General features: G+C 37.2%; 1 long non-coding RNA gene and 1 pseudogene across 2 annotated transcripts in view; both read left to right on the forward strand.

The window, feature by feature from the left end:
• The window catches only part of LOC103348121 (uncharacterized), a 53,736-nt gene extending 44,786 nt beyond the window's left edge, over window positions 1-8,950 (forward strand). For both annotated transcript variants that reach the window (XR_007918715.2, XR_011389513.1), the window contains 2 exons: window positions 1,619-1,670; window positions 5,530-8,950. This is a non-coding gene — a long non-coding RNA (uncharacterized lncRNA). The remainder of the gene's footprint in view (window positions 1-1,618; window positions 1,671-5,529) is intronic.
• A 1,612-nt stretch (window positions 8,951-10,562) lies between these two features.
• On the forward strand, window positions 10,563-10,675 carry LOC127490913 (U2 spliceosomal RNA; annotated as a pseudogene).
• The last annotated feature ends 4,312 nt before the right edge of the window (window positions 10,676-14,987 follow it).

Genomic DNA, 14,987 nt, shown 5'->3' on the forward strand with positions numbered 1-14,987 from the left:
CACTTTTCAAGCCACAACTTCAATTCCTTCCTTCTATCTAGCTCCTCTTCAAGCAGTGGGTTTTATTTTTTACCTATCTCATTGAATGTAGACACTTGAGTTAATTATTAGACCCATTTGTGGGATTTATTTTATAAACTTCTTAGCAACCAATTTCTCTGTAGTGATATTACCCTTTAAGCTAGAACTATAAATTGAACACATATTTAGTGGTTTTATTATGCAATTCTTAGACTTTTAGTTTATTTCTCTACCAATACCATAATCTGAATGACATGAAGATAAATTCAGTAGCAGAATAAATGATGCAAAGATATATGCTCTTTGAACTTTTAATGCAGAAAAGACTCCGTTGTACTGAAAATCATGCTTTTTTATCGCACCATTCTAAATACCCAAAGAAACTTTGTTGTTTTGCTAAGATAAATAAACATTTATTTTCCTTTCATTTATTGAATTTATTAGTTACTTTCTAAAATATAAATTTCTCAGTCTCTTCTTCCCACTATATCCTAGAAATGCTGTATTCTGGAAAGGACAGTTTATGTGTAAAATGCTTAGCCAAGTCTTAGCACCTGGTTGATGTTTGATATATTCTGGTTTGTTCTCTTATTCTTCTTGATAAATTTAAAGGTGTACTGAAGGATTAGTGGAAATGATCTTAAGATGTATGGGAGGAAAATACAGATTTTTTTCATTGTACTCAAGTATGGCAAAGTTTGAAGAAGTAATGCCAGCTCTTGCACACAACAGCAATTAATTAATAAGTTAGTCAATTCTGCTAAAGCTGAATGAATAGAGTCTATTCACACTAAAGCAAAACTTTGATCTATGATACATGAGCAATTTTAGCGGATTCTGACTTCTCACTCATTTTATTTGTTTATGCATTCTAATACTAAGGAACACATGTGATAGCCAGTTTGATAAAATAGTTCTCCATGGGAGGAAAGAAAACAGGCCTACATTCGCAATGAAAATTTCCTAAGGAATGGCAGCCAACTGAATTTCAGGATTATTTTACTCTGTAATTTTTGAATGGACCAAGACATTTCCATTCCATTAAAACTAAATATTCTTCATTGCCTGAGAAAATAAGCTATCTGTACTATTTGATTTTTCTGCAATCTAGATTATGAGATTTATCCTTTTGTTGCAGAAAATACTGGCAAAACAGATTTGAGAATTTATTAGGATGGTTTCTAATGTGTACAGAATAGATTTTGTGGTTGACCAGTATTGTTCCCAGACATCTGGGTTTAGTGGTATCCTGTCACATACTTCCCGGTTGATCTTCCCACAGGAGAGCCTCAAGACCCATGTGACAGCATGGTGACTGGGAAAACTCACTCTTTCTGAGCTGAATGGGAAACTAAGTTGCAGTTCTGGGCTCCTAGCTTCAGCCACACCCAGATCTGGTGTGGTAGCCATTTTGGGAGTGAACCAGCAGATGGAAGATCGCTCTGTTCTGTGTCTCTTTCCCTGTCTTTCTGCTATTCTGCTTTTCAAATAAATCAGTGAATCTTAAAAATTTTTTAAAACTTAGCTGTGGAATTGGATGGGTAACACAAATATAATGCCTCTGCATTCATGTACTCAGATTTTTTTTTTTTCACAGATTCTGCTCCAATGTGAAGAAGCCCAATGTGGAAGTCAAAGACTCATTGTAGGTATGATTTCCATAAAAGAGATCTTATATATTTCTTATCAGTGAGCAAAAAGTCTCCATCTTATATCAAAAGTCTGATTAATGTGCTTTTTATAGTTTTCAGTTATAGTACATATTTATATATTTTCCTCATGATTCTTCTTTTTAAATTTTTTAAAAAATTTATTTAAATTATAAGCTTCATATATTTCATATATACAGATTTAGGAGACTTCTTGACTAATTGGCCTACCATAGATTTGAAGAGGGATTTTCTACTGTACCTTACATTATTTTTATCATTACAGCAATGCTGCAAGGAATGTGGCACAAAAATTTTTGTAATTCAGATGTAAATGGGAATTTCCTCTGTTGAGAAATAGTTAAAATTTGTCTTGAGCCCCACCTTTTGTATTCAGTGGAAACTCCAAGCAGTCCATCCTGTGTGTGTTTTCTAATGTATACCTTTTTTGTTATCCTCCATTTCTGATTCTTGAATCCACATGTAGTTCTGCTGTGATCATTGCTCTTCATTCTTTATCCTATAGATGCTGAGGGAGTTAAATAAGGATGTAAACGCTTTAATTCAATGATTGACACTCAAAAATTGTGATGTTATTTCCATTGTATCTGTTAAAAACCAATACTCATAAAGATTTTCCCTCTCTCTCTCTCTCTCTCTCTCTCTTTGTGTGTATGTGTGTGTGTATGTGTGTATGTGTGAGAGAGACACCCCAGTTTTCACAAAAAGTATCACCAGAATTTTAGTCTGGTCATCCTTTCTCCCAAACCTGATATTTTGCTGTGTATCTATTATGAATTAGGGGAAATCAAGTCTCCCTTGAGTATACACAGGAAGCCACCTATCCCAGGCTAAGCAGAAAATGTGTTTCCAATCTTCTTACCAACACTAATAAAATAAGTGGTTTATGTTCCAGCCTCACTGGATTAGTTGTTGCTTTCCAGACTCTGTGTTTTGCTGCTGTTTCTTGTTTCTTTTGTTCACTCGCACTGCCTAATGATCTATTTTGGCATTGTAGTAATCCTATGCATTTTGTGTGGATCCACATAAGTTGTCCAAATCCTTCTTGCTCAATACAGGTATTTTATAATTATTGATATTGAGAAGAGTTATTTTAATGTTAAACAGAATTCATTATAAAGCTGCATAACATGTTCTTCAGTTGCATAGAAGATCTTTGTTAAATAGTTTGTCTTTGTCTTCCTCATTGTGTAAGTAGACTGAAGCAAGAACATAAAAATTTAGAGCATTTTTTTTATGATGCCCAATAAAAATGCCTGCCAATCTCTGTTGAGTAATTGAAGGATGGATGGATATTTAACAACTTGAAGTACTGACACATTTTGACACATAATGTTTTAACTGGCACAGAAAATGAATTCCTTGTTATTGCTGTTAATTTTCTTTTCCGTTTGGTAGTCATAATAATGTGGTTATTATTGTTTCACCATTTGGGATCAGATATTTAATAAAAATCTCAGAGAACTGTTATAAATACTAAATTTTGATTCAAAACGTGCTGGAGGTTCGCACATGGAAGCGGAAAATGAAGATGGAAAGGAATGTAGTCCAGTTTTATGTCTGAGCCTCTGCGGTCCATATAACTGGGCTTCACAGATATTGGAGTCATAAGTCAATCTATTTTCTTTGTTAAAATTAGTTCAATAAGCTTTTCTGTTACTTGCAACCAAAATAAAGCAAAGTGATAATCTATCCACAGTTAGGCTATTATTTACTCTTACCTCTTTTATCAGTGTCTTTACCTCTCTTAAATAATTCTCCAAATATTCTGTTAATTCGCTCTCACGAATCAATTCTGGGTTTTAAAAATGAGAATCTCGGGGTAAGTATTGTGGCACAACAGGTTAAGCCACTGCTTGGAACACCCACATCCCATATCAAAGTGCTGGTTCTACTCTTACATCCTGCGCTTCTGATCCAGCTTCTTTGTAATGATCCTGGTAAGGCAATAGATGATGGACCAAGTTCCTGGGTTCCTGCTACACTTGTGTAATATCTGAATGGAATTTCAGGCTTCTGGCTTCAGCATGGTCCAGCCCTGGCTGTTGCAGGCAATTGGAGAGAGAACCAGAAGATGGAAGATTCTCTCTCTCTCTCCCTCTCTCTCTCTCTCTCTCTCTCTCTCTCTCTCTCTCTCTCATCTCTTGTCTCTTCCCCTTCACCTGTCACTCTGCTTTTCAAATAAATAAGTAAATCTTTAAAGAAACAGGATTGGGAAAAGCTAGTTTGTTAGTGTTTTAGCCTAGCATGAATCCATAATCTTTGAGAATGTTTGAAAGAGTTTTATAATATGCATACTTCACTTCTTGGAAGCATCCTTTTTTTCAGAATTTGGCTGAAGTTTGGATAGCTACTGCTGCTTCATGGAAACATATTATCTTTAGTGTCATATCTCCTATGTAAAACTTACCAGTGATGTAGATTTGAAAAAACGTACTTAACATTTCTAAATTTCAGTTTCTTGCTTTGCACAATGGGGAAAACAGTGCATCACTTAGAGTAGGACTTGGCCTATGATGACTGCTTGCTACATGGGCTACACTCCTCTTCTTAATTAATTTATAAATTGATGGGATACTTCCAACTGTTCAAATAGCAATTATTAACTCCTGTTTTCTGCCTCCAAGTTGTTCTCTTCTCTCTTTTTCTCTCTTTGAAAGCTTATTTTAGGATATTTCATTTTTTCCACTTCCATCTCAGAGGAGAGACAAATAGGAGCAAAAAAATGTAAATAAAAATCACCCTACATCACCTAGTTTGGTCTCAGGCATGACAGAAACGTAGTTTTTCACTTCAGTAAGCCTTAAGATTTTGGAATTTTGGTAGCATATTCCTATGTTCTTGTGTTCTTGTTATGTTTAAAATCTTATTTTCCTGTAAACACTGTTTTCTCAGATTAGTAATTGCTAAACACTAAAATTTTCTAGAACACCAGACTGAGGTAGGTGCCCCCTTGATGTCATTCCCATCGACACACCTATCATTTCACAGAGGTTAGTACATGTTTCTCATAGTCATAGTGTCAATGTGCCTCAAACACACAAGCACTTATTTCCGATATTACTGTTTGACAGTGCCTCCAATTCAATCCTGCTTCCCCAGACAGAGACAGCTAAGAAGCCTGCTCACATTTCCTCCTCTCAACCTCCTTGCTGCCAGCTTCCCTACCCCCTATCCTGAAGCAAGTTGGGAGACTGTGCACATTTTCTTTGAGGGCTACATGTCCCATATGGCTTCCTCCTCACCTGCTCCTCAACAGATGGTTGTTTATGTTCTGTCAATGTTTCTGATTCCTTGGTGGTCAGAATTCATTCCCAGTGCAAATAGGAACATTGGAACCTCTTCCATACTCACCTGAATATATTTCCAATTTCCATTTTTATGAAAATAGCTTTCACTGAATGGATTAATCTTATTTCTGGGCTTTTCCATTGACCAAACAACAACAGCAGCAACAGCAACAACAAAACCCAGGATTTTAGCCATATTTACAGTCACGTACCTGTTTGTTGCTTCTTTTCTGATTTCCTTCAAAAAGTCTTCAGGCTTGTGAATCACATTGAGTCAACCAGTGAGCCCTGGAAGCAGAATCCTGCCATCTCTGATTGTTAGCCATGTTCTGTGATGGATTTCAGAGTACTTTTATTTCCCATTATTTTTGGATTAAAAAGAAAACAAAATAATCGGAATATCTAAGAATGGGGCACAACACTGTGTACTTGAAAAATATTCACCAAGATCATAGTGAGTGTCCGTCAGGTTTTGGAGTTCCTGGGCAAAATAATATCAACAAAGAATGAAAATGTTTAATATGTTATTTTTTTTTATTTCCCTTTAGGAAGAGACTAAGAAAATAATGTCCTTTGTTTTCCTCTGAAAAGGAGAAATGAAGCCTAAGGCATAACATAATTAGTGTCCTCATCATTTTATACCAGGTATGAATTTTTTCCAGGAATGTAAGAATGACACATTACATTATTTAATGATTTATTAAACTAAATTTTATTCGGAGTCCTCATCTTGTTGGCCTACCCACAAGTTCAGTCTTGGTTGCTATTGGAGATTACTCTTGTCTCATCTTAAATGGTTGTGTGAAAGCCATATGAGGCTATTCCTGAAGACCGTTGCATTCTTGGGCATGCTGGTCATCATTAATGGACTCTTCCATTCTAGTTCTCATGGTGATTTGGAGTCAGGAAGCACTGTGGCTCCTCCTGTACTCTTGGCTCTTCCTGCAGGACTAAGACACAGCGTTCACCAAATCCTTCTGTGGCAGCATCTACTTACTAGGCTCTGAGTTGCAGCAGGAGACAGGCTTGGTATGCTGAGGCTCACATTTCCTGCAGATGTCTCTCCTTTCACAGTCCTGGACAATCTCCCCGTTTTTAAGAATCTATATGTCTTCTTATTGATCACTAATCCTTTGCAGCATCTTAACCTCAGATGTGATATGAATTCCATGTCAAATGAAATTAAAGCAGCTTCTATTAACCTTCTCACTGCCTAGAACACAGGGACTTTTGAGAAATACATGGCAGAATGCTTTTGTAGAAAGCACTTCAGTTTAAAATTATGCATAATTGGGCCTAAAATCAGAAAGGTCACTGTACTAGACAGCTTTGTATCACCATAAGGAAATGTTTGGCACAAACTAACCTTATAAAGAGGTTTATTTAGTGCAGAGTTTTAGACATTCAAAATCCATGGTCAGGCAGCCCCATTGGTTTTGTCTCTGATGAGGGTGGCCCGTGATACCACACCATGTCCAAAGCTTGCATAGAAGTAATTATACCTCAAAAAGGAAGCAAAGAAAGCTGGGTGGGGTCAGTCTTTCTCCTTTTAAAAACCTTTTGCATGAATTCAGGCCTTGGTAGTGAGCTACCTTCTAGGATCACACCCCTAATGACTGGAGGACCCCAAGTAGGCCCTATCTCCTTAATGGTTCCACAGTACCTCTCAATGCCACCACCCCAGAGACCAAGCCTCCAGTCACATGACTCTTTGGAGAGACACAGGTAAGCCTAGCCCAACCCTTAGCAGCTGCTTAATGCCAGGAGTTGGAGTACAATTCTCTCATTCCTAAAATGAAGACAGTGACACTACTTGTGCTAGGGTTAATGTTGCTATGGAGGTTATGTGTGTAAGACACCTGACCCAGAAAAATTTGATCAGGCAGTAAATGATATATCTTATTATTAGACACCTGATGGTTGATATGAGCTGGGTGGAACATTGTCAATCAGGAACAGATTCATATGATCATGCTAAACCAAGAGGGCTCCATGCTTTTGAATGGCAACTCTAATTCTCTCTTTTTATATGACATCTTTTTTCCTATTCTTTAATCCAACAAATGTTTATTACTTATGATAAATCATATATTTTGCTATGTTCTATGACTTTAATAATAATATAAGCTGTTGTGTCTTGCCCTAGTGGAGTTTATATTGAGATGTGTTTAGGAGAGTTGGGGGAATCCGATTAAAATGCAGTGTATTGAGTGCTAAGACAGATGGGGACCCTACGTGCACAAGGGCAGGAGTCCAACCATGAGTGTGGAGATAAGTGATCTCTAAGCAAAGAGGTCGCCTTCTATCTCATTAATCAATTGCTTGTCTGATCCTTAGCCTTCTTACAGAGGTAAAAGTTTCTGTAATTTCTCTTAACTCTGCTCTTCTCATTGTAGAACACAAAAAAGCACTGTCGCCAAAATTCTGTTTCTTTCATCATTAATTTTCATTTAGTTGCCTTAGATAAAACAAAACAAAGCAAAAACACCAATGCCCATACCAATATTGGCTCCTAGCTTCGTTTCACTTAACTTGCCTGTTAAGTAGATCAAGACAGTAACACTATTTTTTCTTGTTCTTATTTAACCTGAGATATTCTCCTTGAAAAATTTTACTGTCATATTAAATAAATATTTAAAAATAATACGTATGTTCCTGTACTCCTCTTTCTGAATACCCTACATATTCCTCCCCAGAACCCTAAGTTACCTAAAAGTAAGAGCAAGCCAGAGAGATCCCAAACCTTCTTAGATCAAATTAGGATGAAATGATCCAGAAATTGCCATACCTGGCATTCAGGGTAATGGTTAGGGTGTTTCAGATCATTTCAAATTGTGAAACTTTATAGATTACTGAACCTTTATTGAGATCTGAACACCCTGTATTTATTTATTTAAAAGGTTTATCTTATATTCCAGTGGTGGTTTCCAGGCCCTAAAGATGAAAAGTCCATCTGATGCCATTGTGAAACATCATAAAAGCTATCATAACCGAATCTGAACAGAGATCTTGCCAATCATACTCCTGTGGAGAAACAAGTGAACTCAGTGTTTTCTTTTCCTGTTCTTGCAAGTTTTGAGATCTCTTTCTTTTCATATATAGGGACTTGGAAAGGTCAGCGTTCACTAAGAGGGGAAAGAGTTGGACTTTTTTTAAAATGGAAATCTTGGAAGAAAAGAAAGCACAAGCAAAAACACATTTTCCAAGCAGTTGCACAGATGAGATATTATTGTGTGGCGTACAAGCTTACAGCTGGTAGTAATCACTCCCTAACATCCTACAGTTACTTCCTGGTATCAAATGTGAGCACATGTGCGCCTTTCCCTTCAAGGGCACTTTTTATTCATGGTTGAATATAGGCTATCGTGGTGATCCTAGCCCACTTTTATTAGAGTGTGTTTTTAATCATATAAAAGGTCTTCACTGCATCTTTTTTGTGGGAAAAACCGTAAACTAACTGAAGAATTGATAACAGAAATTTCTTTGCTAATAAATTTAGTTTCCTTTTTTACATTTGGACAGCATGTCTTCAGTCATGTGTGCCATTATAGGCTGTTGTATGTTCACATGTAGTTTACCTATTTATTTACTATAATGCATACTCAAGGAAGTAATTATTATTTCCAGAATGTAGTTCTTTTAGAGAATACAGTCATCTGGGGCTGTCACTATGGGGTAGCAGGTATAGCTGCCACCTGTAGTGCCAGCATCCTATATGGGCGCCAGTTTGAGTCCCGGCTGCTCTTCTTCAGATCCAGCTCTCTGCTATGGCCTGGGAAAGCAGTAGAAGGTGACCCAAGTCTTTGGGCCCCTGTATGCACATGGGAAGACCTGGAGGAAGCTCCTGGCACCTGGCTTTGGATCTGGGCAACTCTGCCATTGCAGGCAATTGGGGAGTGAACCAGAGGATGGAAGACCTCTCTCTCTCTCTCTCTCTCTCTCTCTCTGCCTCTGCTTTCTCTGTGTAACTCTGACTACTTTCAAATAAATAAATAAATCTTAAAAAAGAGAGAATACTGTCATCTAGTTCATATTAAAAATAATTAGCACTAAACTGGAAGATATTTTGACTTCACATCTATATTTTTTCCAAAACTTTAACAACAATTTTTCGAGGTGTATTTCAATATACTGTCATCATTACTACAATAGGCTAGAAAAACCTGGTATTCCAAAAATATATTCACTTCATAATTCCCAGAATCTGTGAATATTACTGTATATAACAAAAAATGAGCGTTACATTATATGGCAAATAGGTGATTAAGTTAAAGATCTTGAAAAGAGGGATTTTATCTGTATTATCTGGGTAGTCCCCAAATATCATCACAAATGTCTATAAGAAAGATGTGGAGAGAGATTAGATAAAGATCTACAAAACAGCTGATAATACAAAGATGGAGTGAAGAGAGGATGATGACAGCTACCAGAAGCTAAAGGGTCAGGCACGGATGCTCCCCTAGAGCATAGTTGGGAATATACTCCTCCTAACATCTGAATTTCAACCTTCTCTGCCCTCCAGAATGGTGGGGGGTTGGAATTCTGCTGTTTTAAGCCACTAAATTTGTGAATGTAACTTGTTACAGTAGGCAATACAATTACCTTAAAAACCAAAACCAATAAATTAAATTGTTTTAAGGAAGGTGTTTAATATTTCTTTTCTATATGCAGTGAAGAAGCTCCTGCCATTTTCTGTGAAGTGCTGATTGTTTCCTATTTTTAAAGCTTTCTGTAAGGTTGATTCCACTTTCTTACCCAATCCACCCATGCAGTTTTGTTAAAACATTTCTTCTGATTGTGATTGTACATGTGGTATTATTCTGATTTGCTTGGAAAGATTTGGGCCAGTAGTTAAACTTCAAGGTTATTTGTGTTATCTGAATTATTGGAGATTCTTTATCCCACTCTCTTCTTTCACAAAAAAATGAATGCCCTAGAAACAATACTAAACATTGCACAGTTAATGAATAGTTAATAAATCAAGCAGATCTTTTGCCTTCATAGAGTTTACAGACCAGGATAATACATCTAAAGAAACAATTGCAAAAACAATGTGAAAATGTTTACCTACAGTACTTGAAGGCTTTGCTATTTCAACTTTTATAGTGGTGGGGCTGGCATTGCGGCACAGTGATTAACAAAGGATAACCTACCACTTGCCATGCTGGCATACCATATTAGAGTACCAGTTAGTATCTGGGTGCTCTGATGCTAATCCAGCTCCCTGCTAATGCAACCGGGGAAGCAGTAGATGATGGCCCAAGTGCTTGAGCCCCTGCTATCCATGTGGGGGACCCAGATAGAGTTACAGGCTTCTGTCTTTGGCTTGGTCCAGTCCTGTCTGTTGAGGCCATTTGGAGAGTCAACAAGCAGGTGGAAGATTTTCTTTATCTTTTTCCCTCTCGCTCTGTAAGTCTATCTTCCAAATAAATAAATTTTTAAAAAGTTTATAATTATAATTACTCATATTTTATGGAATACTTAAAATGGCTTAACCTGAAGAGGTTACTATTTAAAATCAATAGATGTGTGTGTAGGTTGAAATCATAACACACGCACATATATATAGGACACTATGCACATCGCTTCTCGGCCTTTTGGCTAAGATCAAGTGTAGGATACTATGCACATGTAGATACATAAGCATGCATCTTGGATTCTTTTTGATTTTAAGCAATTTTTAAAAGACTATTTATTTGAAAGGCAATGTGTGTGTGTGTGTGTGTGTCTGTGTGTGTGTGTGTGTGTGTGAGAGAGAGAGAGAGAGAGAGAGAATCTTCCATCTGCTGGCTCATTCCCCAAATGGCTGTGAGAGAAGGGGCTGGGCCAAGCTAAAGCCAGAAGCCAGGGACTCAGTCAGGGTCTCTTACATGGGTGCAGAAACTCAAGAACTTGAGTTATTGTCTGCTGCCATCTCAGGCTCATTGAACTGGTACTTCAGTATGAGAGTCAGGCTTCCCAAGATGTAGATTAAGACTCTGTGCAACAATGTCTGTGCATAGCTTAGGTATTTGATATAATTTTGTTAATTCTCTCTCTGAGGAGAAAGAAAATGAGGCCTGATTACAATAGTATAAACCACAGTGATTCTAGTGCCCTGAAGTTAAATGTACTAGCCATTGCGAAATGCAAAGACTGGAACTGAAACTCCACGGCCTTGTGACAAACAGTTAAGTCTCTCTGTGCTGTCCTGTATAGCATACCGTGTTCTCAGGAATGCTTTGAGGTTTCAAGTCTTAGCATCAGTCCTTTGCAACATTATTCCAAGGGAATTTGAACTGATTATTCGGTTACTAGGTTGTCAACAAGAATATACTATTCTTTTGTTATAAAGTGCTATAAAATGAAATAAAATTGGGTGTAATGTTTGACAGGCAAAGGGTGATGAAGAAACTGGATATTAAAATAAACTCCTCTATTTGTAGAGCATCTTATGAAATAGTATAAACCACGTGAAATTGCCAATACTTAATTATGTTTGACCTATAAAAACTGTGATTTCATATGGCCAGCACAATGATTAGTGGCTTCTTGGCAGCACATTGGTGAATTTAATTTGACTTAACACAATGTGCCAAACTAGGTAAATTTATTCAGGCAAGTTTTCAGTTTGTTTCAATTACACTCACCAGAAAATGAGTGGTTCTCTCTCTCTCTCTTTTTAAAGACTTATTTATTTGAAAGACAGCCTCTCTCCCATACACACAGTGTGAGGGTAAGGGAGGGAGAGAGAGAAAGAAAGAGAGAGAGTGGGCAAATTCTTCATCCAGTGGTTCACAACATCTGGGGCTGAGCCAAGTTGAGGGCAAGAGCCAAGAAATCCAACCAGGTCTTCCAGGTGAGTGGCAGAAGCCTAAGCACTTGGACTGTCATCTTCTGCCACCCGGGTGCATTGGCAGGAGCCTGGATCAGAAGGTGGACCATAGTAGATGGGACTTGAAGCAGGCACTCCAATATGAGATGTGGAGATCCCAAGCAGCAGGTTAACATTTGGTACCACCATACCCACACTGAATGTTTCTCTTTTATTTAACAAAGATCCATACAGACTAAATTGGATTTCTGCAAAGCCTCTAAGAAATTCTCAATCTGTAATAGCCCTACAATTTTAATAAAGAAAGATGTTCTCACTCAATTCAGATTCTTAATAATCTAGATCAGAGATTGATGAAGATTTCCTCTGAGGAAATAGCTAATAAATATTTCAGACATGCAAGCCATGTGGACTCTGTAGAAGCTTCTCAATTCTGAAACAATAGCACAAATACAGCCATAGATAACAGGTAGGCAGATGAGCATGGTGAGGTTCCAATAAAACTATTCATGTCAAAATTTGAATTGCACTATTATTATTCTCTCTATTATGTTCAGTAGTTAAAAATTATAAAATCTATTTCCAGCACTAATAGACTATTTACAAATACAATGAGAACAGTAGCCCATGACCTGTAGTTTGTTGATCCCTACTTTAGAAGCTCTTGTCAGATAGATAGGAAAGTGCCTGTGAGATTATATGGGGGTCTATGAAGCATTACATTTAATCAAGGAGCCAAGAGAATCTTTCATGTTTGAATTTCTCTGAATCCTACAATCTTAAATTTCTACTTGGGAGGGCCACCACAAACATTTTTTTTCTAATATTCGGCAGGTTCTAAGACAGATGTGCTTTTCTCCAGGAGATAGCCTCAGCAGCACTGTAACTAGCTAAGTAGAGAAAAGGTAACTGATTCAGAGAGGAAACGCCAAGGGAAATTTCATTTCCGCTCTGGCAGAGAACCACCAGGCAGTGTCAGGGATTTTGCATCCACTCACCAACACCTGTCTCAGATGAAGGTAGCGCTTTGAAGGTCAAATAGAACAGAGAATTGGGCATCCCCATCGAGATCCAAGGGCTTCCTTATGAACTGGTTTCCTCACGCTGGAAGTCCTAAATGAGATTAACTTGCCTTTTTCTCCCTTGCCCCTGTCGTTTCAACTATTAATATCTACTGAACAATCTTTCATTTTGCCAGCTATAATCACAAACAGCCATGAGGTCAGACTGTTACTGCTCCACAAAGCTTTCATTCAGTGATTGATTTCATGTCTGAAAAAAAAAAAAAGAATTACCTATAAGTTGTAAGTAATTGAGTGTGAGCATTCTTCAGGAAAACGGACACTTCATACTGAGCTGGAGATTGGCCAACCAACAGCGGTTTGGGAAATCTTTTCATTCTGTCCTTTGTTAAATAATCGCTCCTTCCACACTAGATAGCTGAATTTTCTCTTTCATCCATGCCTAAAAATCAAACCATTTGCCAATTTTACAGAAGTTATTTGGAAAAAGAAGGTGATAGTGCCATTTCATCCTGCTTCAAATGGAAGAAGATGATTTCAATAGAGTAGACAAAGAACTCTAAGTCACATTGAATCTTTTCTTTGTAATATGTGAGAAACTTGGAACTGAATCACTGGTTTGAGACATATGAATGGTGAATGTTACATGCCATTTTCTTATGTCATACCACTAGGTTATAGATTTATATATAAAGTATACTTTGGCACCATAGGGCCTGGTTAGAATCATCATTTACTTTTGATGAGTTTCTTTACCTCCCTGTGCCTCAGTTTCCTTGTCTGCAAGAGGGAGTAACAATAACAAGTTGTTCTTGGGACAGATGAGTCAGTTGTTCTTTGTATGGTTTATCTCATTTAATTACTATGTCTCAAACACCAGTCCCTTTGACTACTGCATGAACTTCAGTCATTGAGAAAATTCCAGCTTCTGCTTAATTCTTTTCTTTTCTACTCACACCCTATATCCAAGTCATGGAGCTGACTTAATTGCTACACATTTCTATGTTTTTAGACTATGTCAGGGTGCTTCTCAAAAATGTATATTATGAAAGAACTACATGAGTTTCCATACTTTTGCACCAAAATAAACATTTTTTAATTCTACATTTTTGTGAACTTTTTGAAAACTCATATGCTTAGATTTCAAAATTATTTTTCATAAAATAAACATCTTTTAATTCCATTTCCACAAGCCTTTTGAAGTATACTTGTCCTATGCTTAGAAATGCATTTCCCTTTCTTCAATTTGCCTGAAAACTGATTTCCACCTGTCTAGATTGCTTCTGTTTAAGATGAACACCCTTAGCCTTTGTCTTCTGCTCACTATTCTAAGCCAGGTGCTCTGTGCTATGTGAGACTTCTACTCAAACACTTGTCACATTGCATTATTTATTTATCTGTCCCCATGGTTTCTATGCTACAAACTCTTTTCAGGAAAGGACTATTTTTCCTTAGCTTTAACCCTGTAGTTTAGCGTTAGTCAGAAGTAGGAAGTGAAACTGATTGCCATAATTGACCAGTAAGAAATCATTTATTGAGATAGATAAGATTTGAATTGTATGGTAAAACTGGGAGAGATTTGGTTGCTTATACCCTTAGTTCTTGCACATGTTGTCAAGGGAAAACAAAAACAAAAGCAAACTACCACGAGGGTGAGGTAGACAATAAACCACATCCTGGTTTGTCCAGAAATTCCTGTGGTATCTCAGTTTCTAGCTTCAGTGCACAGGTGCCATTCTTCCTCCTGTTACTGCATTCAATGATGTCATAAGCCTGAGTCTGTGTCACAAAAACCTATACAAGGCGAGAGAAATGCAGATGTCAGGTAGCTGTATAACTACTTCTCAGCACGACATTTATCATTTTGTTAATAGACAACTAAGAGGGGGCAAGGGCAAAAAGTTAGGTAACAGAATTATAACACTAAACCAGAGAGCATAAACTTATCCCTCTAACACAGACATGCCAAATTTCCAAATTTTGAAACTGGTACCATACAGGAATATTTATGTATCTTTGTATTATAAGGAAGAGACAATTGCGTAGTAAGTTATCTGGGTCCAAGTTTCTTCTCTAACACTAGAAACAATTCAAGGATGAAACATAGATGAAAGTCAGCAGAGATGCAAGATTTATTTGCGTGCAAAACAGAAATACATACTCAAGAGGC

This window comes from Oryctolagus cuniculus, chromosome 6 (genome assembly GCF_964237555.1).
Source record: "Oryctolagus cuniculus chromosome 6, mOryCun1.1, whole genome shotgun sequence".
NCBI classification, from domain to species: domain Eukaryota; kingdom Metazoa; phylum Chordata; class Mammalia; order Lagomorpha; family Leporidae; genus Oryctolagus; species Oryctolagus cuniculus.